The sequence below is a fragment of the Salvelinus namaycush genome, chromosome 33 (assembly GCF_016432855.1).
Source record: "Salvelinus namaycush isolate Seneca chromosome 33, SaNama_1.0, whole genome shotgun sequence".
In the NCBI taxonomy this organism is placed as follows: Eukaryota; Metazoa; Chordata; class Actinopteri; order Salmoniformes; family Salmonidae; genus Salvelinus; species Salvelinus namaycush.
In genome coordinates, this window is record NC_052339.1 from 1,971,267 (window position 1) to 1,995,757 (window position 24,491).

General features: G+C 41.9%; 1 protein-coding gene across 2 annotated transcripts in view; it reads left to right on the forward strand.

The window, feature by feature from the left end:
• Nucleotides 1-3,177: 3,177 nt before the first annotated feature.
• Nucleotides 3,178-24,491, forward strand: part of LOC120027964 (CYFIP-related Rac1 interactor B) — a 63,468-nt gene continuing 42,154 nt past the window's right edge. The window contains exons 1-2 of one of the 2 annotated variants that reach the window (XM_038973060.1): nucleotides 3,181-3,562; nucleotides 21,208-21,299. The gene's annotated coding sequence lies outside the window, so the exon portion shown is untranslated. Of the gene's footprint in view, nucleotides 3,563-21,207; nucleotides 21,300-24,491 lie in introns of both variants that reach the window. The other variant, XM_038973061.1, reaches the window with a different exon arrangement.

Below are 24,491 nucleotides of genomic sequence, written 5' to 3' on the forward strand. Positions count from 1 at the left end.
AGCATAGGCTGAGATGAACTCTGCCTTGTTGGGCGCAGATCGGCAGTTCCAGAGGCTGCCGGAGACCTGGAACTCCACGTGGGTCGTGCGCGCTGGGACCACCAGGTTAGAGTGGCAGCGGCCACGCGGTGTGAAGCGTTTGTATGGTCTGTGCAGAGAGGAGAGAACAGGGATAGACAGACACATAGTTGACAGGCTACAGAAGAGGCTACGCTAATGCAAAGGAGATTGGAATGACAAGTGGACTACACGTCTCGAATGTTCAGAAAGTTAAGCTTACGTTGCAAAAATCTTATTGACTAAAATGATTAAAATGATACAGTACTGCTGGCTGGTGAAGTAGGCTAGCTAGCAGTGGCTGCGTTGTTGACTTTGTTTGAAAGTGTAGCTGGCTAGGTAACCTCGATAACTGGCTAGGTAACCTCGATAACCTCGATAATTACTCTAAACTACACAATTATCTTAGATACAAAGACAGCAAAGACAACTATGTAGCTAGCTAACACTACACTAATCAAGTCGTTCCGTTGTAATGTAATAGTTTCTACAGTGCTGCTATTCGGTAGAAGTTGGCTAGCTGGCTAGCTAGCAGTGTTGACTACGTTAGAAGGACGAAAATAGCTGGCTAGCTAACCTCGATAATTACTCTAAACTACACAATTATCTTTGATACAAAGACGGCTATGTAGCTAGCTAAGAAAAAAATTGCTAAGATCAAACAAATCAAACCGTTGTACTGTAATGAAATTAAATGTAATACTACCTGTGGAGCGAAGCGAAATGCGACTACTCGCTCCAACCCGGAAGTGCATCCCGTGACATACTGTATTAATCATACAGTGGGAAGGATCCTATAAATCAAGACTGAATGCATGTACCACTCATAATAAATAAACACTGTGCCTTTGAAGACTTGTCTCTGGTCATGCAACTACAATACAGACTGGATGTCGAAGCAAAGTCAATTCTGAATGTCAATAGATTTTAGATTCATTCTCATCAATGACAACATTCTAGAACTAAGTTTCTGTATTACTCATCTACAGTTGAAGTCGGAAGATTACATACACCTTAGCCAAATACATTTAAACTCAGTTTTTCACAATTCTTGACATTTAATCCTAGTAAAAATTCCCTGTCTTAGGTCAGTTAGGATCACAACTTTATTTTAAGAATGTGAAATGTCAGAATAATAGAGAATTATTTATTTCAGCTTTTATTTCTTTCATCACATTCCCAGTGGCATTGCCTTTAAATTGTTTAACTTGGGTCAAACATTTCGGGTAGCCTTCTGTAACAGTAACTTTAATACGTCCCCTCGCCCCGACCTCGGGCGCGAACCAGGGACCCTCTGCACACATCAACAACAGTCACCCACGAAGCGTCGTTACCCATCGCTCCACAAAAGCCGCAGCCCTTGCAGAGCAAGGGGAAACCCTACTTCTAGGTTTCAGAGCAAGTGACGTAACTGATTGAAACGCTATTAGCGCGTACCTGCTAACTAGCTAGCCATTTCACATCCGTTACACTCACCCCCCCTTTCAACCTCCTCCTTTTTCCGCAGCAACCAGTGATCCGGGTCAACAGCATCAATGTAACATAACTTTAGACCGTCCCCTCGCCCCGACACGGGCGCGAACCAGGGACCCTCTGCACACAACAGTCACCCACGAAGCGTCGTTACCCATCGCTCCACAAAAGCCGCGGCCCTTGCAGAGCAAGGGACGTAACTGATTGAAACGCTATTAGTGCGTACCCGCTAACTAGCTAGCCGTTTCACATCCGTTACACGTCCACAAGCTTCCCACAATAGGTTGGGTGAATTCTGGCCCATTCCTCCAGACAGAGCTGGTGTAACTGAGTCAGGTTTGTAGATCTCCTTGCTTGCACACGCTTTTTCAGTTCTGCCCACAAATTTTCTATAGGCTTGAGGTCAGGGCTTTGTGATGGCCACTCCAATACCATGACTTTGTTGTCCTTAAGCCATTTTGCCACAACTTTGGAAGTATGCTTGGGGTCATTGTCCATTTGGAAGACCCATTTGCGACCAAGCTTTAACTTCCTGACTGATGTCTTGAGATGTTGCTTCAATATATCCACATAATGTTCCTACCTCATGATGCCATCTATTTTGTGAAGTGCACCAGTCCCTCCTGCAGCAAAGCACCCCCACAACATGATGCTGCCACCCCTGTGCTTCACGGTTGGGATGGTGTTCTTCAGCTTGCAAGCATCCCCCTTTTTCCTCCAAACATAACGATGGTCATTATGGCCAAACAGTTCTATTTTTGTTTCATCAGACCAGAGGACATTTCTCCAAAAAGTACGATCTTTGTCCCCATGTGCAGTTGCAAACCGTAGTCTGGCATTTTTATGGCGGTTTTTGAGCAGCGGCTTCTTCCTTGCTGAGCGGCCTTTCAGGTTATGTCGATATAGGACTCGTTTTACTGTGGATATAGATACTTTTATACCTGTTTTCTCCAGCATCTTCACAAGGTCTTCTGCTATTGTTCTGGGATTGATTTGCACTTTTCGCACCAAAGTACGTTCATCTCTAGGAGACACTCCACATGGCCAGACTTATAGTGGTTTTCTCCCCTTTTAATGCTCTTATGCTCATCCTTAAAAATGCCATAAAGTTTTAAATAGACACATCAACATACTATACAAACAAGTAATACAAATCACTTTTTTGATCTACTGCTCTGCTAACTAGCTAGCTAAAGATGTTTTATTTTTTTGTTGTAAATAGAGGCGAATATATTATCAAAACATCACGCCAAGTTAAGCCTCCACCAAACACATACTTAATTTGAAGTGTTTGTCAAATTCACTATGTTAAAAATGTATAGCGCAAAAACGATTGTAACCATTTTCGTGTTTGACCACTAGGTTTTATGGGTACTATGAGGTATCCATTGGCTAGCTAAGCGCATGCGCAGACATCTCGCCCCGAGCTGCGCAGGTGCAGGTCATCAACTCAAAGGCAAGCCTTCAATATAAAGTTGTTTTTGACGAAAATGAAAACGTGTCAGTTTGTCACTTTCACGCGGTTGGAGTAACAACATAATCAACTACTTATGAAAATAGCCCAAATCTAGGTTTTATCTTTAGATTTTTAGAAATTTAACAACTAAGGAAGAATGTTTCAGTTTGTCTTCTCTAACGCCTAACCCCAGCTGGGTCTGCTTGGTCTGCTTCAAAAGCTTCACCGGAAGTCTCGTGATTTCGCGCTTCTGGGTTTAGAAACTCTGTGTTGGCGAGCTCTGTAGTTACTCAATGTCGCCATAACATCGTCTACAAGCGTGATCGGGGATTTATATTGGTGAAGCAATTTCTACATATCGTCATACTAAATCATCCTTGCCTTAATCGTTTTTAAATGTCAATTTCAATGTGGTGACGTCAGAGTTGGGACGTCCCAAGGATCCCATTTAGATTTTTCCATGACGTTCCATTAACCGGAAAATAGCAGACAGCTGAAGCAACTCGTTATTCTTTGAGCTGCTATCGTGCAACCAGGTGGACGACGACTCCCTTTTCTCGTACTTCGAGCATCAAGGTAAAACCTTTATTTTTAATGATATTTGTTTAGATAGTCTCCAACACAATACTGTTTTGTTATTATTTATGTTGGCCAAGTAATTGTGCTGCTGTGATAGGAGTAGACAGAGTAGCCAACAGCAGGAGTAACATTCATTGGGGTCTGTGTTATTCTCTTTCTCACCGTTGTGTGTGAAAGTCATTGCCTGCAGTAGTCCAGAACATTGCAAAAATATAAGCATTTTGTTTCATGTAATATGGCTAAACATTTTAGTATGTGTCTGTTGGTGGTGATCGATAACTTCCTTCCTCTAAATTAATTCAACCCCCTGACCTTATGCATAGGCTGTTTTGCTCCATGAACGAAACTTATATGTGGAAGCACCTGCTTTCAATATACTTTGTATCCCACATTTACTCGTGTTTCCGTTATTTTTCCTGTATGTAGCATGTCACGTTTGTGTGCAGATGCTGCTTCATCTTGTTGACAGAACATTCGTCGTAGTGCATTGTAGCCTAGCTACATTGCTAAAATATTACCGTATGTCTGGGTTTCTGATCTAAGTGCCAATACCTGGATATGATGTGATAAGCATTCATATGAATAATTTTCATCCTTTCTTAACCCCATTCCATGCCTTTGCAGTCTCATAGACTGAAAGTGCAAGTGAAAATGTTCAGAAAGTTAGTGTAATAATATCTTGCTGGTAATGTGACTAGGCTGTGGTATATTGATATGATGTTGAGCTCAACATCTGCTGTACAAATGTCACATGCTTAATCTCAGTGCTCTGTATGTAGGCTATAGTGATATTACTTATAATAGCATACTTTCCCTAAAATGTTATACAGATCTGAGATGTAGTCTACAGAGACCCACAATGAAGTGTTATTATAAGTTACTAGCACATCTCAACAACCACATGATTCCTTTCACTTAGGAATGGCACTGTGATAGCGTAGCCTAAAGAGAGGGACACTGTGGTTCATTTTAAGACGTTGCCTCCATGGCTTACGAGAGGGTAAACAGGCTTTGCCAGCATGGCGATTGTATGGGGCAAACACACCATTGCCTGTCCATTGTAGGAACAGATGCTGTAAATATAGGAATTCTCGCTGTGCTTTGTTGTCAACCATGTGTTAGTACTTCTGTTACTACTGAGAGACATATAGCCCTAATCTTACTTTCATTTTCAGGCAGTTGAATCTAAAGTTACAAAGTGGGAGTTGTTCCTCTATGTGGGAACCCTGTGAATGAGTTATCACATAGCTGTAATTAATGGGCCATTAACCCAGAGAAAGATCATTTTAGATGAATCCCATAAGACCAATATGCAGCCAGGCCCACAGTTAAGTAACAATGATGTGTGTTGCTCTGTCTGCTCAGCCTGGCTGGGGTTGTCTCCTTTATGTGAAATCACCATGAACACCCCTCTGCAGTGGGAGCTCAGTTGAGTTGACCCAGTAAATTCTCTCACATGAATATCAATCTACTCATCCTGTATGGCACGATGACTCATATCTATGTGACTGCAATGCATTTCAGTTTAGTCTCAATCATTTCTGGAGCATCATTTCATAGTAATTTCTTTTTAGAAGATACACAGTATAGCCTACTCTACATACTCTGTATTCCCAGTATACAGTGCCTTCAAAAACTATTCATTACCACTTGATTTATTCCCCATTTTGTTGTTACAGCCTGAATTCAAAATGGAATGAATCTGTTTCTTTTTCTTACCCGTCTACACACAATACCCCATAATAACAAAGTGAAAACATGTTTTTAGAAATGTTTGCCAAATGTATTGAAAATGAAATACAGAAATATGACAATTACATAAGTATTCACCCCCCCCCCCCCCCCCCCCCGAGTCAATAGTTTCGAGAAGCACCTTTGGCGCCGAGTACAGCTGTGAGTCTTTTGGGGTAAGTCTCTAAGAGATTTGCACACCTGGATTGTACAATATTTGCCCATTATTCTTAAAATATTCTTCAAGCTCTGTCAAGTTGATTGTTGATCATTGCTTAACAGCAATTTTCAAGTCTTGCCATAGATTTCCAAGCCGATTTGAGTCAAAACTGTAACTAGGCCACTCGGGAACATTCAATGTTGTCCTGGTAAGCAACTCCAGTGAATATTTGCCCTTGTGTTTTAGGTTATTGTCCTGCTGAAAGGTGAATTCACCTCCCAAATTCTCTGTTGGAAAGCATACTGAACCAGGTTTTCCTCTACGATTTTGCCTGTGCTTGTGGCTGGATTCCGTTTATTTTTATCCCCCCAAAAACTCCATAGTCCTTGCCGATGACAAGCATACCAATAACATGTTGCAGCCACCACCATGCTTGAAAATATGAAGACTGGTACTCAGTGATGTGTGGTGTTGGATTTGACCCAAACATAACACTTCGTTTTCAGGACAAAAATACCATTTATTTGTCTTTTTTTTGTTGCAGTATTACTTAAAATACAATTTATTTGTCAATTTCTTTTTGCAGTATTACTTAAGTTCCTTGTTACACACAGGATGCATGTTTTGGAATATTTTTATTCTGTACAGGCTTCTTTCTTTTCACTCTGTCATTTAGGTTAGCATTGTGGAGTAACTACAATGTTGTTCATCCATCCTTAGTTTTCTCATATCACAACCACTAAGTTGTTTTAAAATCAACATTGGCCTCATGGTGAAATCCCTGAGCAGTTTCCTTCCTCTCCGGCAATTGAGTTAGGAAGGACGCCTGTATCTTTGTAGTGACTGGGTGTATTGATAAACCATCCAAAGCCTAATTTAATAATTTCACCATGCTCAAAGGGATATTCAGTGTCTGCTTTTTGTTTTACACATTACCAACCGGTGCCCTTCTTTGCGAGACATTGAAAACCCTCCCTGGTCTTTGTGGTTGAATCTGTGCTTGAAATTCAATACTCGATTGAGGGACCTTGCAGATAATTGTATGTGTGTGGTACAGAGATGGGGTAGTCATAAAAAAGTTATGTTAACCACTATTATTGAACACGTAATCAGTCAATGCAACTTATTATGCGATTATTTTTTTAAAGCACATTTTTACTCCTGAACTGATTTAGGCTTGCCATAACAAAGGGGTTGAATACTTATGGACTCCAGACATTCCAGCTTTAATTAAAAACAATTAATAAAAAAAAAAAAATCCACTTTGACATTATGTGGTGTTGTGCGTGTGTGTAGATCAGTGACACAAAATCTCAATTGAATCTATTTTAAAATCAGGCTGTAACACAACAAAATGTTGAAAAAGTCAATGGGTGTGAATACTTTCACTGTAGGTCATTTAATTCATTATTTGTTTATCTGACATAACTTTATTACTTTAGAATAACACCACAATATACAGTCATCCCAGGAATCATAGCATTCCAAGACAAATATTTTAGACCTCTAACTATATCATACCTGAGTTGGTTATTTTTACATTTAGATGTACATATCTTTATTACTATAGGCTACTGTTTTGTTGTTCAGTGCATTTTTAACAGCTGTACACTACTTTGTCTTTGACTTCAGCTTGGATTCGCAGGCTGTAAACCCATTTTCCATTCACTCCCTCAACCACTACTAAGCTATACTGGAATGGCGCCGGAGGGGTTCCTAACCAACCGTACTATTTTCTTAGTTTTTTCACATTGTTTATCTTATTTTGTACATAATGTTACTGTTACCGTCTCTAATGACCGAAAAGAGCTTCTGGACATCAGAACAGAGATTACTCACCTTGAATTGAACGAATAATTTTTTTTAATGAGGAGGAGAGGGATTTACTCCAGACACCCGAACAGGCCCTCATCCCCATCATTTGCAAGAGAAAGAGAGGGAGATTTCGCGGATGGAAGATCGGGGTGCCTTGTGAGGATCCGGCGACGAGTGGCTAATCTGCCTTTGCCATCGGTACTATTGGCCAACGTACAATCGCTGGATAATAAAGTGGACGTACATGTATATCCTACCAATGGGACATAAAAACTGTAATATCTTATGTTTCACCGAGTCGTGGCTGAACGATGACATGAAATCAAATCATATTTTATTTGTCACATACACATGGTTAGCAGATGTTAATGCGAGTGTAGCGAAATGCTTGTGCTTCTAGTTCCGACAATGCAGTAATAACCAACGAGTAATCTAACCTGACAATTTCACAACAACTACCTTATACACACAAGTGTAAAGGGATGAAGAATATGTACATAAAAATATATGAATGAGTGATGGTACAGAACGGCATAGGCAAGATGCAGTAGATGGTATAGAGTACAGTATATACAGTGGGGAGAATAAGTATTTGATACACTGCCGATTTTGCAGGTTTTCCTACTTACGGACTTTCAGCTCCCTCCAAAGATTTTCTATTGGGTTCAGGTCTGGAGACTGGCTAGGCCACTCCAGGACCTTGAGATGCTTCTTACGGAGCCACACCTTAGTTGCCCTGGCTGTGTGTTTTGGGTTGTTGTCATGCTGGAAGACCCAGCCACGACGCATCTTCAATGCTCTTACTGAGGGAAGGAGGTTGTTGGCCAAGATCTCGCGATACATGGCCCCATCCATCCTCCCCTCAATACGGTGCAGTCGTCCTGTCCCCTTTGCAGAAAAGCATCCCCAAAGAATGATGTTTCCACCTCCATGTTTCACGGTTGGGATGGTATTCTTGGGGTTGTACTCATCCTTCTTCTTCCTCCAAACACGGCGAGTGGAGTTTAGACCAAAAAGCTCTATTTTTGTCTCATCAGACCACATGACCTTCTCCCATTCCTCCTCTGGATCATCCAGATGGTCATTGGCAAACTTCAGACGGGCCTGGACATGCGCTGGCTTGAGCAGGGGGACCTTGCGTGCGCTGCAGGATTTTAATCCATGACGGCGTAGTGTGTCACTAATGGTTTTCTTTGAGACTGTGGTCCCAGCTCTCTTCAGGTCATTGGCCAGGTCCTGCCGTGTAGTTCTGGCCCACGAGGTGAGATCTTGCATGGAGCCCCAGACCGAGGGTGATTGACCGTCATCTTGAACTTCTTCCATTTTTTTATTTTTATTTTTTATCCCCTTTTCTCCCCAATTTTTCATGGTATCCAATCGCTAGTAATTACTATCTTGTCTCATCGCTACAACTCCCGTACGGGCTCGGGAGAGACGAAGGTCGAAAGCCACGCGTCCTCCGAAGCACAACCCAACCAAGCCGCACTGCTTCTTAACACAGCGCGCCTCCAACCCGGAAGCCAGCCGCACCAATGTGTCGGAGGAAACACCGTGCACCTGGCCCCCTTGGTTAGCGCGCACTGCGCCCGGCCTGCCACAGGAGTCGCTGGAGCGCGATGAGACAAGGATATCCCTACCGGCCAAACCCTCCCTAACCCGGACAACGCTAGCCCAATTGTGTGTCGCCCCACGGACCTCCCGGTCGCGGCCGGCTGCGACAGAGCCTAGGCGCGAACCCAGAGACTCTGGTGGCGCAGCTAGCACTGCGATGCAGTGCCCTAGACCACTGCGCCACCCGGGAGGCCTGCTTCTTCCATTTTCTAATAATTGCGCCAACAGTTGTTGCCTTCTCACCAAGCTGCTTGCCTATTGTCCTGTAGCCCATCCCAGCCTTGTGCAGGTCTACAATTTTATCCCTGATGTCCTTACACAGCTATCTGGTCTTGGCCATTGTGGAGAGGTTGGAGTCTGTTTGATTGAGTGTGTGGACAGGTGTCTTTTATACAGGTAACGAGTTCAAACAGGTGCAGTTAATACAGGTAATGAGTGGAGAACAGGAGGGCTTCTTAAAGAAAAACTAACAGGTCTGTGAGAGCCGGAATTCTTACTGGTTGGTAGGTGATCAAATAGTTATGTCATGCAATAAAATGCAAATTAATTACTTAAAAATCATACAATGTGATTTTTCTGGATTTTTGTTTTAGATTCCGTCTCTCACAGTTGAAGTGTACCTATGATAAAAATTACAGATACAAGTAGGAAAACCTGCAAAATCGGCAGTGTATCAAATACTTGTTCTCCCCACTGTACATATGAGATGAGTAATGTAGGGTATGTAAACATATAAAAGTGGCATTGTTTAAAGTGACTGAATAACATACAGGTGGCAGATTGTACACTGTATCGGCAGGATAGAACAGCAGACTCTGGTAAGACAAGGGGTGGCGGTCGGTGTATATTTGTAAGCAACAGCTGGTGCATGATATCTAAGGAAGTCTCAAGGTTTTGCTCGCCTGAGGGAGATTATCTCATGATAAGCTGTAGACCACACTATCTACCTAGAGAGTTTTCATCTACATTATTTGTAGCTGTCTATTTACCACCACAAACCGATGCTGGCACTGGCGCTCAATGAGCTGTATATGGCCATAAGCAAACAAGAAAACGCTCATCCAGAGGCGGCGCTCCTAGTGGCCGGGGACTTTAATGCAGGGAAACTTAAATCCGTTTTACCTTATTTCTACCAGCATGTTAAATGTGCAACCAGAGGGGAAAAAAACTCTAGACCACCTTTACTCCACACACAGAGACGCGTACAAAGCTCTCTCTCGCCCTCCATTTGGCAAATCTGACCATAATTCTATCCTCTTAATTCCTGCTTACAAGCAAAAATTAAAGCAGGAAGCACCAGTGTCTCGGTCAATAGAAAAATTGGTCAGATGAAGCAGATGCTAAGCTACAGGACTGTTTTGCTAGCCCAGACTGGAATATGTTCCGTGATTCTTCTGATGGCATTGAGTACACCACATCAGTCACTGGCTTCAACAATAAGTGCATCGATGACGTCGTCCCCAGAGTGACTGTACGTATATACCCCAATCAGAAGTCATGGATTACAGGCAACGTCCGCACTGAGCTAAAGGCTAGAGCTTCCTGTTTCAAGGAGCGGAACTCTAACCCGGAAGCGTATAAGAAATCCCGCTATGCCCTCCGATGAACCATCAAACAGGCAAAGCATCAATACAGATCGAATCGAATATTTTAACACTGTCAGTTCTGTAATATTTTAAGAGCATGTGACAATTAAGAGCTGCACTGTTAAGAAGTTACTGTGCATTTCACAGTAACTTAGTGGCAGTTAGTTGCCTGGAAGTTGCTGTGAATTTTGCATGCAATTTTTAATCACATTTGAGTCGCTACACATCATTGACCTCTGAAAAAAAAAACAACAACAAAAAACGCTGCAGTAAGGCCGTTTTGAATAGTAAAAAACATGCCCCCTTAGCTCATCTGACATAGTAAGATTGCCGGCCTTTAACCAATGGGGAGGAAGCGTTGCATCCACTCACTTTAATTATCAGTGATTACCTCAAGAAAAGGATATTTCAATAGAGCCTAAAAATATATATAAAAAAAATAGAGCCTAGTTGTTGAGTGCAGAGGGTTTTTTGCCGGACACGTTCTGTCTCTTGTAAATGTTGCCGCTATCTGACAGACATACAATGCATAAAAGAACATGCCTTGTGATTAAGGAATGTGCGCCCAAAGTGGACTCAAGATCGACTCAAGACTAAAGCATTTCTCTTATACTTGCTTTTTTTGGTTCAATTAGAATGCTCCGAATTCCTGGCCCCCACTTATCGGCCAAGGAAGACAGGAATCTACTGGTGCTAGTCCAGGATTCAGCAGGTCTGTTCTCTGCACAAGGGCACATGGCAACCTATGACCTATAACCTCCTGCCTCTGCTGAACGCGACATCTCTCAGCTACACTGCATGGCTGTGCATGTCCACAAGCACTCTTTGTGAAGACATGACAGTCTTCACTCGTGCAGTGGAAAAAGTCAACGTTCACCTGTCTAGCATACCAAAAACAGCAGGTGCAAATTCTGGTTATCCTATAGGGTAACCCATTTTTTAAAATTAATTTGCAAGGACAAAGGTATCTCTTGATGGAGATGTAGCAGACATATATACAGTGGCGCAAAATATTTTAGCGTCACCAACCGTTGCTCTTACTTCAGGAGCCATTCCTTGACAACATATCTGACGGAAACCCCGTGGTGCTAGTAGTTTGGCCTTTTCTGGTGAGCAGGTTTAAAACGTCTTGGAGTGAGCCTTTGTTGTTTGACTCATGCTCTGTGCTGTAAAAACATCAAAGAAGGATGATGTTGAAATTGTGTAGGCAGGGCAGATAGTAGTTGTGGGGTGTATATTGATGGGGGTAGTTAAAGCTGTAGGTCTACGTTTGTGTCTTATTCCTCTGATCAGTTTGTGTAGGAGTCGGTTTATGTGCCAGTTTTGGGAGACGCTGGTTGTCTCATAACCACAGTCCCCATGTATATAGGCCGGTGGGTTTAGGGTCATGAAATATTGTGCCGATGAAGGGCGGGTTGGTGATGGGTGGGTTGAATAAAGAGTAAACAATACATTAAAAAAATGCATAAATGTTTATCTACAGGCTATATTCTTTCATTATTTGTAGGTTCTGGCGTTAGTGTGTCAGCTTTAGGGCCTAAATTTGCGCGTGTCAAATAGCCTACACAACAGTCGCCAAACACTTTTGGAATGGACACAAAAAGTTAACCTAGATCCAGTGAGGCAAAAAGGACAATGTCGGATTTAATTCAATAAGAGAAAAGCTGTGAAACAGAGAGTTGAAAAAGAGAAGGGAGGTCCAGAAAAGTAATGTTTGTTAAAGATTTGACGTAATGCTTATTATTATTTTTTTTTTTACCCAATTGGTAGTTACGAAACACAACCACGCCAAGTCGCGCTGCTTCTTTAACACCTGCTCGCTTAACCCGAAAGCCATCCGCACCAATGTGTCGGAGGAAACCCTGTTCAACCTACGACTGATGTCAGCTTGCAGGCACCTGGCCCGCCACAAGGAGTCGCTAGAGCGCGATGAGCCAAGGAAGGCTCCCTGGTCAAACCCTCCCCTAACCCGGACGATGCTGGGCCAATTGTGCGCCGCCCTATGGGACGACTGGTCACTGCCGGCTGTGACAGCCTGGGATTGAACCCCAGGCAGTAGTGACGCCTCAACACGATGCAGTGCCTTAAACCGCTGTGTCACTCGGGAGGCCCTGCAATGTAGAAATTGCGGGTTAGGATCAGTATGGGCCTCCAGATTTTCACTTTATCACATATAGTTGGGCTTGTGGATGGGTTATTAGTAATTGAGGGCAGTTGCGAGTGAACAAACGGCTAACCCACGCACCACTACTGCCAGGTTCTGTGAAGCATTCCTCTAAACTTTCTCACTTCTCAATCCTTTTCAAGCCATTGATCAAAGAGCCACACATAGTGTACCCTCCATCCTCTCTTGGGTAGGAAGCCCGACTGTCCATAATATGAACCTCAAATATCCTAAATGAAACCTTATCAATCATTCTTGGTTTTAAGAGAACATCATCTCTCCTGACTTGCTAATGGGTTGTGTGATAGCACTGCGTTAATAGGAAGGTTCTGAACACCACATAACTCTTTCAGCGGATGCTTCATCATTGGCATTCCAGTACGTGATCCAGTTATAGCCGTCTGACTCTTGTACGTATGTGGTGTGTATCTTTAGCATGGACATACAGACACTCAATATTGGGATAGAAATAACCTAGCCTCCTTAAGATAAAGGGCTGAGGACCGAGTATCCTCGGTCTTCCTGGAGAATCAAATTCTTCCTGGAGAATCAAAATCTTCCTGGAGAATCAAATTAAAATCAAATCATATTTTATTTTTCACATACTTCGTAAACAAGTGTAGACTAAAATTGAAATGCTTAATTACGGGCCCTTCCCAACAATGCAGAGATAAGAAAATAAAGCACAAGGAATGAATACACAATGAGTAACGATAGCCTGGCTATATACACAGGGTACCAGTGCGGAGTCCATGTGCAGGGGTACGAGTTAATTGAGGTAGATGTGCGGTGCATTCGGAAAGTATTCAGACCCTCTTGACTTTTCCACATTTTGTTACATTGTAGCCTTGTTCTAAAATGGAGTACATTATTATTTTACCTCATTAATCTACACACAATACCCATAATGACAAAGCGAAACAGGTTTATAGAAATGTTTGCAAATGTATTAAAAATAAAAAAACATACCTTATTTACAAAAGTATTCAGACCCTTTACAATGAGACATTGAACTCAGGTGCATCCTGTTTCCATTGATCATCCTTGAGATGTTTCTACAACTTGGTTGGAGTCCACCTGTGGTAAATTCAATTGATTAGACATGATTTGGAAAGGCACACGCCTGTCTGTATAAGGCCCACAGTTGACAGTGCATGTCAGAGCAAAAACCAAGCCATGAGGTCGAAGGAATTGTCCCTAGAGCTCAGAGACAGGATTGTGTCGAGGCACAGATCTTTAGCAGTCTTATGGCTTGGGGGTAGAAGCTGTTCAGGCTCCTGATGGTTCCAGACTTGGTGCATCGGTACCGGTTGCCGTACGGTAGCAGGGAGAATAGTCTATGACTTGGGTAGCTGACTGGAGTCTTTGACAATTTTTAGGGCCTTCCTCTGACACAGCCTGTTATAGAGGCCCTGGATGGCAGGGAGTTGGCCCCAGTGCTGTACGGTCAAATGCCAAGCAGTTCCCATACCAAGCAGTGATACTGTCAGTCAAGATGCTCTCAATGGTGCAGCTGTAGAACTTTTTGAGGATTTGAGTGCCCATATCAAATCTTTTCAGCCTCCTGAGGGGGAAGAGGCATTGTCGTGCCTTCCTCATGATTGTGTTGGTGTGTGTGGACTATGATAATTCCTTAGTGATGTGGACACCAAGTAACTTGAAGCAGTCGACCCACTCCGTTTCCTGCCTGTAGTCCACAATCAGCTCCTTTGTCTTACTGATGTTGAGGGAGGTTGTTGTCCTGGCACCACACTGCCACGTCACTGACCTTCCTACAGGCGGTCTTCTCGTCATTGGTGATCAATGTTGTGTCGTCAGCAAACTTGATAATGGTGTTTGAATTGTGTGCAGCCATGCAGTCGTGGGTGAACAGGGAGTACAGGAGGGAACTAAGCATGCACCCCTGAGGTGCCCCTCTGTTGAGGGTCAGCGTGGCCGATGTGTTGTTGCCTATCCTCACCACCTGGGGGTGGCCCGTTAGAAAGACCAGGATCCAGTTGCAGAGGGAAGTGTTCAGTCCCAGGTTCCTGAGTTTAGTGATGCGCTTGGAGGGCACTATGGTGTTGAACGATGAGCTTTAGTCAATGAACAGCATTCTCACGTAGGTGTTCCTCTTGTCCAGGTGGGAGAGGGCAGTTTAGAGTGCAATAGAGATTGTGTCGTCTGTGGACCTGTTGGGGCGGTATGAGAATTGGAGTGGGTCTAGGGTGTCTGGGATGATGGTGTTGATGTGAGCCATGACCAACCTTTCTAAGCATTTCATGGCTACAGATGTGCGTGTTACGCAGCGATAGTCATTTAGACAGGTTACCTTGGCGTTCTTGGGCACAGGGATTATGTTGGTCTGCTTGAAACATGTTGGTATTACAAACTGGGTCAGGGAGAGTTTGAAAATGTCAGTGAAGACACTTCACAGGTCAGCACATGCTCTGAGTACGTGTCCTGGTAATCCGTCTGGCCCCGCGGCCTTGTGAATGTTAACCTATTTGCAGGTTTTACTCACATCGGCTATGGAGAGCGAGATCACACAGACGTCCAGAACAGATGGTGCATGGTACAGTGTTGCTTGCCTCGGAGCGAGAACTGAGTGTATTCATTAGTTTTGCATCGAAACAAGAATTATTGGAAAAATTCAGCTAGTCTCTCCCCATTTTCGTCCTCTTGCGTTAGTTATGTTCCAACATTCCCTCTATCTTGTGCTAAGTTACTAGCACAGTTATTAGCTCAGTTATTTTAAAGTCTTTGTTCCAATAGTTTATATATTTTTTCTATCTTTCCAATCAAATCAACATCTTTTTCTGACTCAAATAGGATTCCCTCCAGATTGCTCTGATGTCTAAAAGATTTCAAATAGAAATTTTGTGAAAATATCCACATTAGTTGGGTCAAAATGGCTTTTAAATTCTATGCCTGTATTTTTCCCGTGTGCACCAATTTATCGGTGAATTCTGAAAAGCTATCCAAGGATTGTTCCATAGGGTTGTGTTTAGGGAGTGATATTGGATCTTGAAGAATACGTTTCATTTGATTCCATATTGTTATAATGTTCATGACTATGATGTTGTTATTGTTCTTCGCTTTATCCTTGGGAAATAAAGAAGTAAAGATAAAGATTCTGGGGATGAGCATGCACATCTTCAATATGTACCTGCTGTTGCATTTAACTACATGTAACAATTAAAATCCTTGGGTGGCGAGTTGATACCATTCCTAGTCTGGAAGGTTAAAACCCCCATCAGACTTAGGAAGATGTAAAACCTTCCTTTATATTCTGAGTTGTATTTTTCCTTGTAAAGTCTGTTATGACCGAGTATACTTTTTTAAAGGATGTATTTGGTGGGGTGATGGGTATTACCGAAAATACAGTACCAGTCCAAAATTTAGACACACCTACTCATTCCAGGGTTTTTCTTATTTTTTTAAAACTATTTTCTACATTGTAGAATAATAGTGAAGACATCAAAACTATGAAATAACACATATGGAATCATGTAGTGACCCAAAAATATATTTTATATTTGACATTCTTCAAAGTAGCCACACTTTGCCTTGATGACAGCTTTGCACACTCTTGGCATTCTCTCAACCAGCTTCATGAGGTGGTCACCTGGAATGAATTTCAATTAACAAGTGTGCCTTGTTAAATTATTTGTGGAATTTCTTTCCTTCTTAATGCATTTGAGCCAATTAGTTGTGTTGTGACAAGGTAGGGGTGGAATACAGAAGATAGCCCAATTTGGTAAAAGACCAAGTCCATATTAAGGAAAGAACAGCTCAAATAAGCAAAGAGTAACGACAGTCCATCATTACTTTAAGACATGAAGGTCAGTCAATCCAGAAAATGTCAAGAACTTTGAAAGTTCAGTCGCAAAAACCATCAGGTGCTATGAGGAAACTGGCTCTCATGAGGACCGTCACAGGAAAGGAAGACCCAGAGTTACCTCTGCTGCAGAGGATAAGTTCATTAGAGTTACCAGCCTCAGAAATTGCAGCCCAAATAAATGCTTCACAGAGTTCAAATAACAGACACATCTCACCATCAACTGTTCATAGGAGACTGTGTGAATCAGGCCTTCATGGTCGAATTGCTGCAAAGAAACCACTACTAATGGACACCAATAAGTAGAAGAGACTTGTTTGGGCCAAGAAACGCAAGCAATGGACATTGGACCGGTGAAAAATCTGTCCTTGGCCTAATGAGTCCAAATTTGAGATTTTTGGTTCCAACCGCCGTGTCTTTGAGAGACGCAGAGTAGGTGAACGGATGAACTTCGCTTGTGTGGTTCCCACTGTGAAGCAAGGAGGAGTGATGGTGTGGGGTGCTTTACTGGTGACACTGTCTGTAATTTATTTAGAGTTCAAGACACAATTAACCAGCATGGCTACCACAACATTCTGCAGCGATACGCCATCCCATCTGGTTTGCGCTTAGTGGGACTCTCATTTGTTTTTCAACAGGACAATGACCCAACGCACCTCTAGACTGTGTAAGGGCTATTTGACCAAGAAGGAGAGTGATGGAGTGCTGCGTCAGATGACCTGGCCTCCACAATCACCCGACCTCAATCCAATTGATATGGTTTGGGATGAGTTGGATCGCAGAGTGAAGGAAAAGCAGCCAACAAGTGCTCAGCATATGTGGGAACTCAACAAGACTGTTGGAAAAGCATTCCAGATGTAGTTGGTTGAGAGAACAGCTTTGCACACTCTTGGCATTATCAAGGCAATTGGTAGCTACTTTGAAGAATCTCAAATATAACATATATTTTGAATTGTTTAACACTTTTTTGGTTACTACATGATTCCATATCTGTTATTTCATGGTTTTGATGTCTTCACTATTATTCTACAATGTAGAAAACAGTAAAAATAAAGAACCTTGAATGAGTAGGTGTGTTCAAAGTTTTGACTGGCACTGTATATATCAATACTTTGGGAGCAATGCCATTCTGAAGAGATGTATTCTACCTGTAAGAAGATATTTCCATTTACTTGGATCCGTTTTCATTTTGTTGAGTAACAGGATAAAGTTATCTTCATACATTTGTTTAATTGTTTTCACTTATTAAACATCCTAAGTATTTTATATTTTTTGTGGTCAACTTAGGTTTGCTGTAGATCATGAATTACATTTTTTCCTATATCCATTATTTCTTATTTCCCCCCCCCCCCCCCCCCCACGTAAATTTTATATCCTGAGATTTTAGAATATTCTGAAAACTATTTTTAGCAAGCTGGCGTCGTTTTACATGTTGGATAAATCCTCAAATGGAAACTTAATTACGGGTTGTTACCATGGCAACAGCTTCCAGTTCCTTGTTGCGAGCGAGATGGGGCTTAGAGCTGAGGAAAACTGACTCACGCTTTTATACGAGGGAATGAAGATGATCATATTGAATCTAGAGCCGGTTATATAAGCCCCGGGGACAAAACGCAGTTTATTTCAACTAAGGACGGAAACTGAGGCAAATCTGTATGCATGGATGTGACAATTCAACAAAATATATGAAAACAAATTAGACAATGTGGAGAAGAATTGAAGCTCTGAGGCCTCCATTCACAAAACAAGCTGGTGTGTGTGTGTGCGTGCTGCAGGGTTGTATTCACTAGGAACCAAACGGAAGACATTACAGTTAACTAAAATGTACACTTAATTCAGTATAAACTAATGTATAGAATTGATTATACAACAGACAAAATTCACAAACGAGTCGTGTCTTCAGTAGCGGTGCGTGGGTAAAATGACCGGGGAAGCCAAGCCAGAAAAGAAAGCCATATTACAACCTATGTGTTGTGATACTTGCGTTGTTTGCTCGAGAACCTGTTAGTGATGTACAGGCCTTAAGACAATAAGACATAGTGGCATAATAAATTCAACCACACATTTGTTTCATTACAGAACCAAAGAGCAACATCTGTCTGGTGAAGTCCACAAAACATATTGCACATAACAAACAGTTACATGACCTACAGCATGGTCAAGAAAGGTAATGTTTCTGACATTTTCGGTCTACTGAACAACTATTTATTTAGAACCATGGAGAGTTACTGCAAGTCGCAAAGATAACAGGAGCTGCCTCCACTATTCCAGCACCATTTCAACATGATCAACAGTCATCTAATTACTCATGCTATGTCTAATACAGTGACAATTAAAAGATACCAAAAACAGTCCAATCAACGTAAGCTAAATATGTGGCTGTCCATGGTACTGATTTCTGTGTGTGGTGTGTGTGTGTGTGTGCATGCAAGTAGAAAAAATATGTTGACTCACCCTAAACACCAATGCCATCCTCCTCTTTCATCTTATCAAAACGGTCTATGACTCTGTCATACAATACACACTTTTAGTTTTTGTTGTGCTAGGCTACCTGGCTAAAATATTTGACAGCTAGTTAACATTAGCATACCACATCTAGCTACATGTTGAACTTCCATCTTCTCAGGCCAGGGGCATGATGTATTCATTTATGGTTGGATTAGAATCGCCGTTATAATCTTTGGCTAGTACAGAGAATTAAGTAAAACCACAAGTCCAAATCCCTATCACCTCCCATGTCTAATTTAGGAAAGGGACGATTTTAGCTAGCTAGCTAGCCAAAGGAGGACAACGACACAACGAGATGTAACAATACAATTTATTTTTCTGTCAATGACATTTGGCTTCTAATGTGATTGGTCTGAAGCCAAATCCAAACTGGCTTCCCTTTATACTTTTTTTTGGGGCACCAGGACCATTCACAGCTGAGCTCACTCAGTTTAGCTCAACGCTGATTGGCTATTATTTTATACATTTTCATCAAGGCAGGCTAAATGCTCGCTAGCTTCCCTTGAATTCAATGCCACAGGCGGCAACAATGTCATACTCTTTTTTTTTTTTTACCAGACAGCATCAGATAGATACGCTACATATACTGAGACAGAGGGGCGCTGTTTCGTTCGCTCGGATGCATGATCCGGTGAGATACTGTACATTCAGCCTTTTGCAAATTGAAGGAAATTTATGAAATACATAGAGACAAAAGATACATAATTTTGTATGTTTGTTGTTTGTCTTGCCTTTTTTTGTCATTTTGCTACTCTGACAGAATCGTCTCTTTCTGCTCATGAGTGAATCATTCTTATTCAGCATGATGAGGGAGAGGGAAGCTGCCACTGCTGTTGTTCCTCTCTACTACGCAACCTTACTTTGTGTCTTGTACTTACCATGTTCAAATTTCATACCCAGCCATTTTGAGTCTTGAGACCTCTTAAGACATATAAATGAAGACGTCTCGAGACATGTTTAAGACCTCTCCAGTGAGACCTACAGCCCCTTACAATGTTGATACGTCCCTCTTTAAAACCTACAGTGTATCATAAACAAATGGTTAAAAGAATGGTAGAAGAAGGGTATGACAGGGGTAATAAGGATATCCCATAGCCACCAGAGTAGTACTATGCAGGTATTTTTTTACCAGCCATCTCAAAGCCTAGATATATATATGATGTTGACAGTTTGTCTCTACAGCTCAATCTTGGAGCGACTAGCTCGGTTGTTATAGGGGAAAGTCTCAGAGCTAGAAATCCGATCACGTTCATGCATGACCACCGGTAGTCCGTTATGGCAGGCCATTTGTTTGCAGCCTATTTGTATGCAGGCTGGTGTATAGTGGATAGTACAGCGTCCCAGTCCTAATCGCCTCGCAGTCTACTGAACCTGCACTCAACCACGTTCTGAAAAGCTGAAAAGGGCCAGAGAACTCAAAGGGGAGTGTGGTTGTGGTTTGTTTCAAGTAACCTTTCAAATCCAAAATGGTAAAAATAAATAAAAAAAGATCAGGTTGAAGCGCATCTTGCCATGAGGGTTCTCTTTACCAGTGATTATTTAAGGGTGACTATGCAAAAAACGTTTGTTGTGACCATAGAACTAGAATTTATATTTCTAGAGTTGTGACAATGAAGATAGTTTCCCCCCATCTTGCACCTCAAACCATTGGCTGAGTTGATTGCAGTGAACACGAGTCTTGGTTCAACTAACACTAAGGATGTTCTGTCGATTGTAGCCTCACAGGAGGTATGGACCAGGGAGTGTAGTGGAAAAGCCGAAGTGCACGCTAAATGAGAGGAAGTGTTGCACAATAGGAAGTGTTGTGTGTCTGTAGCCGCTGTGCCTCCCAGTTTCTATCAGACTGCTGCGACGTTGCCCTCAAGAAAACCCGTCTGCAAGAGAATCACGAAGGCCTGCACTTGTGACTAACTAGCCACCGTTGCTGTCCAACAAATTCTCAAACTCTGGTAACATTGTATTCATGTGGCCTCGAGGGTCAAAAGTGTTCGGTAAATCTATGGATCAGTGCGATGCATGGTCGATAAACAAGGTCCTAGAGGTTGGAAATGTGTGTTGTGGTCACGTGAATTGCTGGACCTGCTTACATGATGATTGGACTAGAGATAGACTGAGAGGAATAACTAGCGTTGAATATTGTTCAGGTGAAGTTTTGTCGTCAAAAGGTTTTGATTTTGAAGGAACAAGGAAATTTGATGATGGACTTTATTGTATCTGTTTTGAGACTCAATGAACCTGTGTTTTCAGGACCCGATCTCCACTGGAGGACTGTGAACTTGGCCACCTGCCAGGCTGGGCCTCCTTCCTCCTGACTGACACCTCCAGAGCTTCCTCTGCAGGTTAGTATCACCACAAAGTTGCCCGTAGACGCTGATCTCGGGTCAGTTTAGCATTTTCAACACTAATGGTTAATAGGAGGGGGAAGCTGATTCTACTGTAGTTCTGTGCCTAGGGGAAACTTCACCCCGGAGCTATCAACACCTACCGCTGTCATGTCCTGACTCATCTAACCTGAGGTTTCAACTGCAAGACCACAGCAAAACATGCTATCTGCTACAAGGCCTTTCTATCTGATTCTTTATACCTCAAGTGTAAAATAACTTAGTGGAACTTCAGCTCTAAGACGAGCATTGTCTTTTGAACTTTGGTCACTCTTAAGCATTGTTTTTCTCTTGATTTTAAGTTCCTTCAAGTTCCTGTTTGGATTATTTGGAGCTAGATGAATGCTTGTGTTGCACTTTTTCCCCATCAGGGTCACGATGTGTACGCTGTTTGTGTAATGCTGGTACGGAAATGAAGTGCGTTGTGGGCCGTGGAATGGGTCTGAGTAATGCGAGTGCCTCAGCTTCCTGCTCTATTCTCCAAGGCAGGGTGGCGGTGCTACTTATCTAACTAGGGTCGTCACAGGGTCACCGGCGATTGTCTGACCTCATAGAAGTGAAGCTGACAGCCAAGGGTTTGAACGTGTTCTCGACCACAAACAAGAGCTTAGTCCAGGGGGCTTAGGTCTCAATGTTTTTCTGTCTGATTAATAGATACAGTTTGGCCGGGTTTCTGTCTGAACATTTGTGATTTAAACTGTTTATTTTTGTTATGCTAGTCTAGTCGATGTGAAATGACTAACTTGCTGTGCTTTAGTAGTGCTCAGTTGGTGACGTCGCCCGCTCTGAGACAAAGTAGTTGTTGCAGCTTTTGTAGTTGTCGCGGCTTTTGTGGAGTGACAGGTAACAATGCTTTAGTGGGTGACAGTTGTCAATGTGTTCAAAGCGTCCCTGGTTCAAGCTCAGGTTGGCAAGGAGAGGGACGGAAGCAACACTTTCACTTGGTTCCTGAACCGTTACACATTCAGTATTTTATATTCAAGGTAAACTGTTCTGATTTGGAGGCGTATGCGTGTGTTCGAATCTGGCTGTATCCAGATGGAGGATTTCACTGTTGTTTCCTTGTTTCCTCACCTACACAACAAGCTCTAGCCACATTTAAGCCTAGAATTTTCCACAGCTACACACCTAGACCTAACCATATCTAAGCCTAGAATCTTCCACATCTCAGAGACACTGGTACAGTCAGCATTAGAAATGGGTGTCTATGACTGAGTGACAACATCACTCCTGTCTTTATTAATTCCTGCATGTGGCATTTTCCCACCCCTTTTTATATTTTCCCTCTAGTCTCCTTGGAGACCGTTACGATGGCTCAGTGGTGGAGCTGTCATTCTTGGGCCTAATCAGAGGTGTCATAGGATACTGTGACTTGACCTTCCCACCTCACCCACTCACCACAGCTTCCTACCTGTCTGTCTGATAAAGCTGCAGACAATCCAAGGCAAGCAGTCTAGGACTTAATAAGCAAATTTAATTTAATATGTTCTGTGTGGTGGGTCATTCTATGACGCCCTTAACCACCAAGAAAAACACTTAAACGTGTCAGAAAATGACACATAGTTTTGTTTTAATTGAAGTGTTTTATTGTTAATTAAACATATCTAAGACATTTTATATTGCAAACCATTTTTAAAAAACAAGATAGAACACGGTCAGTACCATGAAATTGGCTTGAGTCATGGTTTAGTGACATATTTTGAGTAAAAATGTAAAAAAATCATAAAGAAATGAAAGAAAATATAAAAAAATATTTATAGGACTGTCTTTCAATTCCATGTCACTGGTATTACCACACAACTTTCGACGTGCAACATCAAAATACTTCCAGGAACGCTTGCGAAACAGACCAAACAGACGAGGACCGGGTTTGGGGTTTGAGAAGTCAATGAGAGAAGTGAAAAGTTCTTCCTTAGTTGTTATATTTGTCGAAATCGAAAGGCACAGTCTAGATTCGAGCCAATGTCTTAAGTAGTTGAACATGTTATTACTCCAACCTCGTGAAAGTGACAAACTGACGTTTTCATTTTCTTCCAAAACAACTTCATATCAAAGGAGTGCCTTTGATTTGATGGCCTGCACATGCGCAGTTCGGCGTGAGATGACATTAGACCCGATGACGTATTTCTGCGCATGAGCTTAGCTAGTCAACCTTCGCCATGACACCGCCTACAAATGTGATAAGGGATTTCTATTGGGGAAGCAGTTTTCATCTATCTTCAGTGATGGAAAAAGTACTCAATTGTCATACTTGAGTAAAAGTAAAGATACCTTTTTAATAGAAAATGACTCAAGTAAAAGTGAAAGTCAACCAGTAAAATTCTACTTGAGTAAAAGTCTCAAAGTATTTGGTTTTAAATATACTTAAGTATCAAAAGTAAATGTAATTGCTGAAATATAATTTAAGTACCAAAAGTAAAAGTAAAAATCATTTAAAATTCCTTCGGCACAAAGCATTTGTGTTTAGTGAGTCCGCCAGATCAGAGGCAATAGGGATGAGCAGGGATGTTTCTCTAGATAAGTGCATGAATTGGACCATTTGCCTGTCCTGCTAAGCATTCAAAATGTAACAAGTACTTTCGGGTGGCAGGGAAAATGTATCTAGTAAAAAGTACATTATTTTCTTTAGAAATGTGGTGAAGTAAAAGTGGTCAAATATAAAAAGTGAAGTACAGATACCCCAACAAACTACTTAATTAGTACTTTAAAGTTTTGATTACTTAAGTACTTTACACCACTGCCTATCTTCATGCTGTCTTTGGACAAGTCTTGTGTTTGTAACACAAGATGGAAAGAGCAGAGATCACATTTCTTTTTTGAGATTGCAAAATGTGACCTTTTCATTCAAGACAGGATAAATATATTGTTTCAGGTGATAAGTAACTAAACAAAACATGTTTTATTCACTTTTTTCTCTAACTTTATTGCAAGTCAATCTGGCTTGCACTACAGAGCAGCTAGCTAGCTAAAAGCAAGGCTAGGTTGAAGATACAACTAGCTAGCTACCTCCACCTAATAATTATCATCGAAAACAAACTTCATTACTATCACAATACATTTAAACAGGAGGCAACAGTCATATAATATTATTGGCTTAACAGCCAATGTGTATTTGGAATGGGTATACAGTGGGGCAAAAAAGTATTTAGT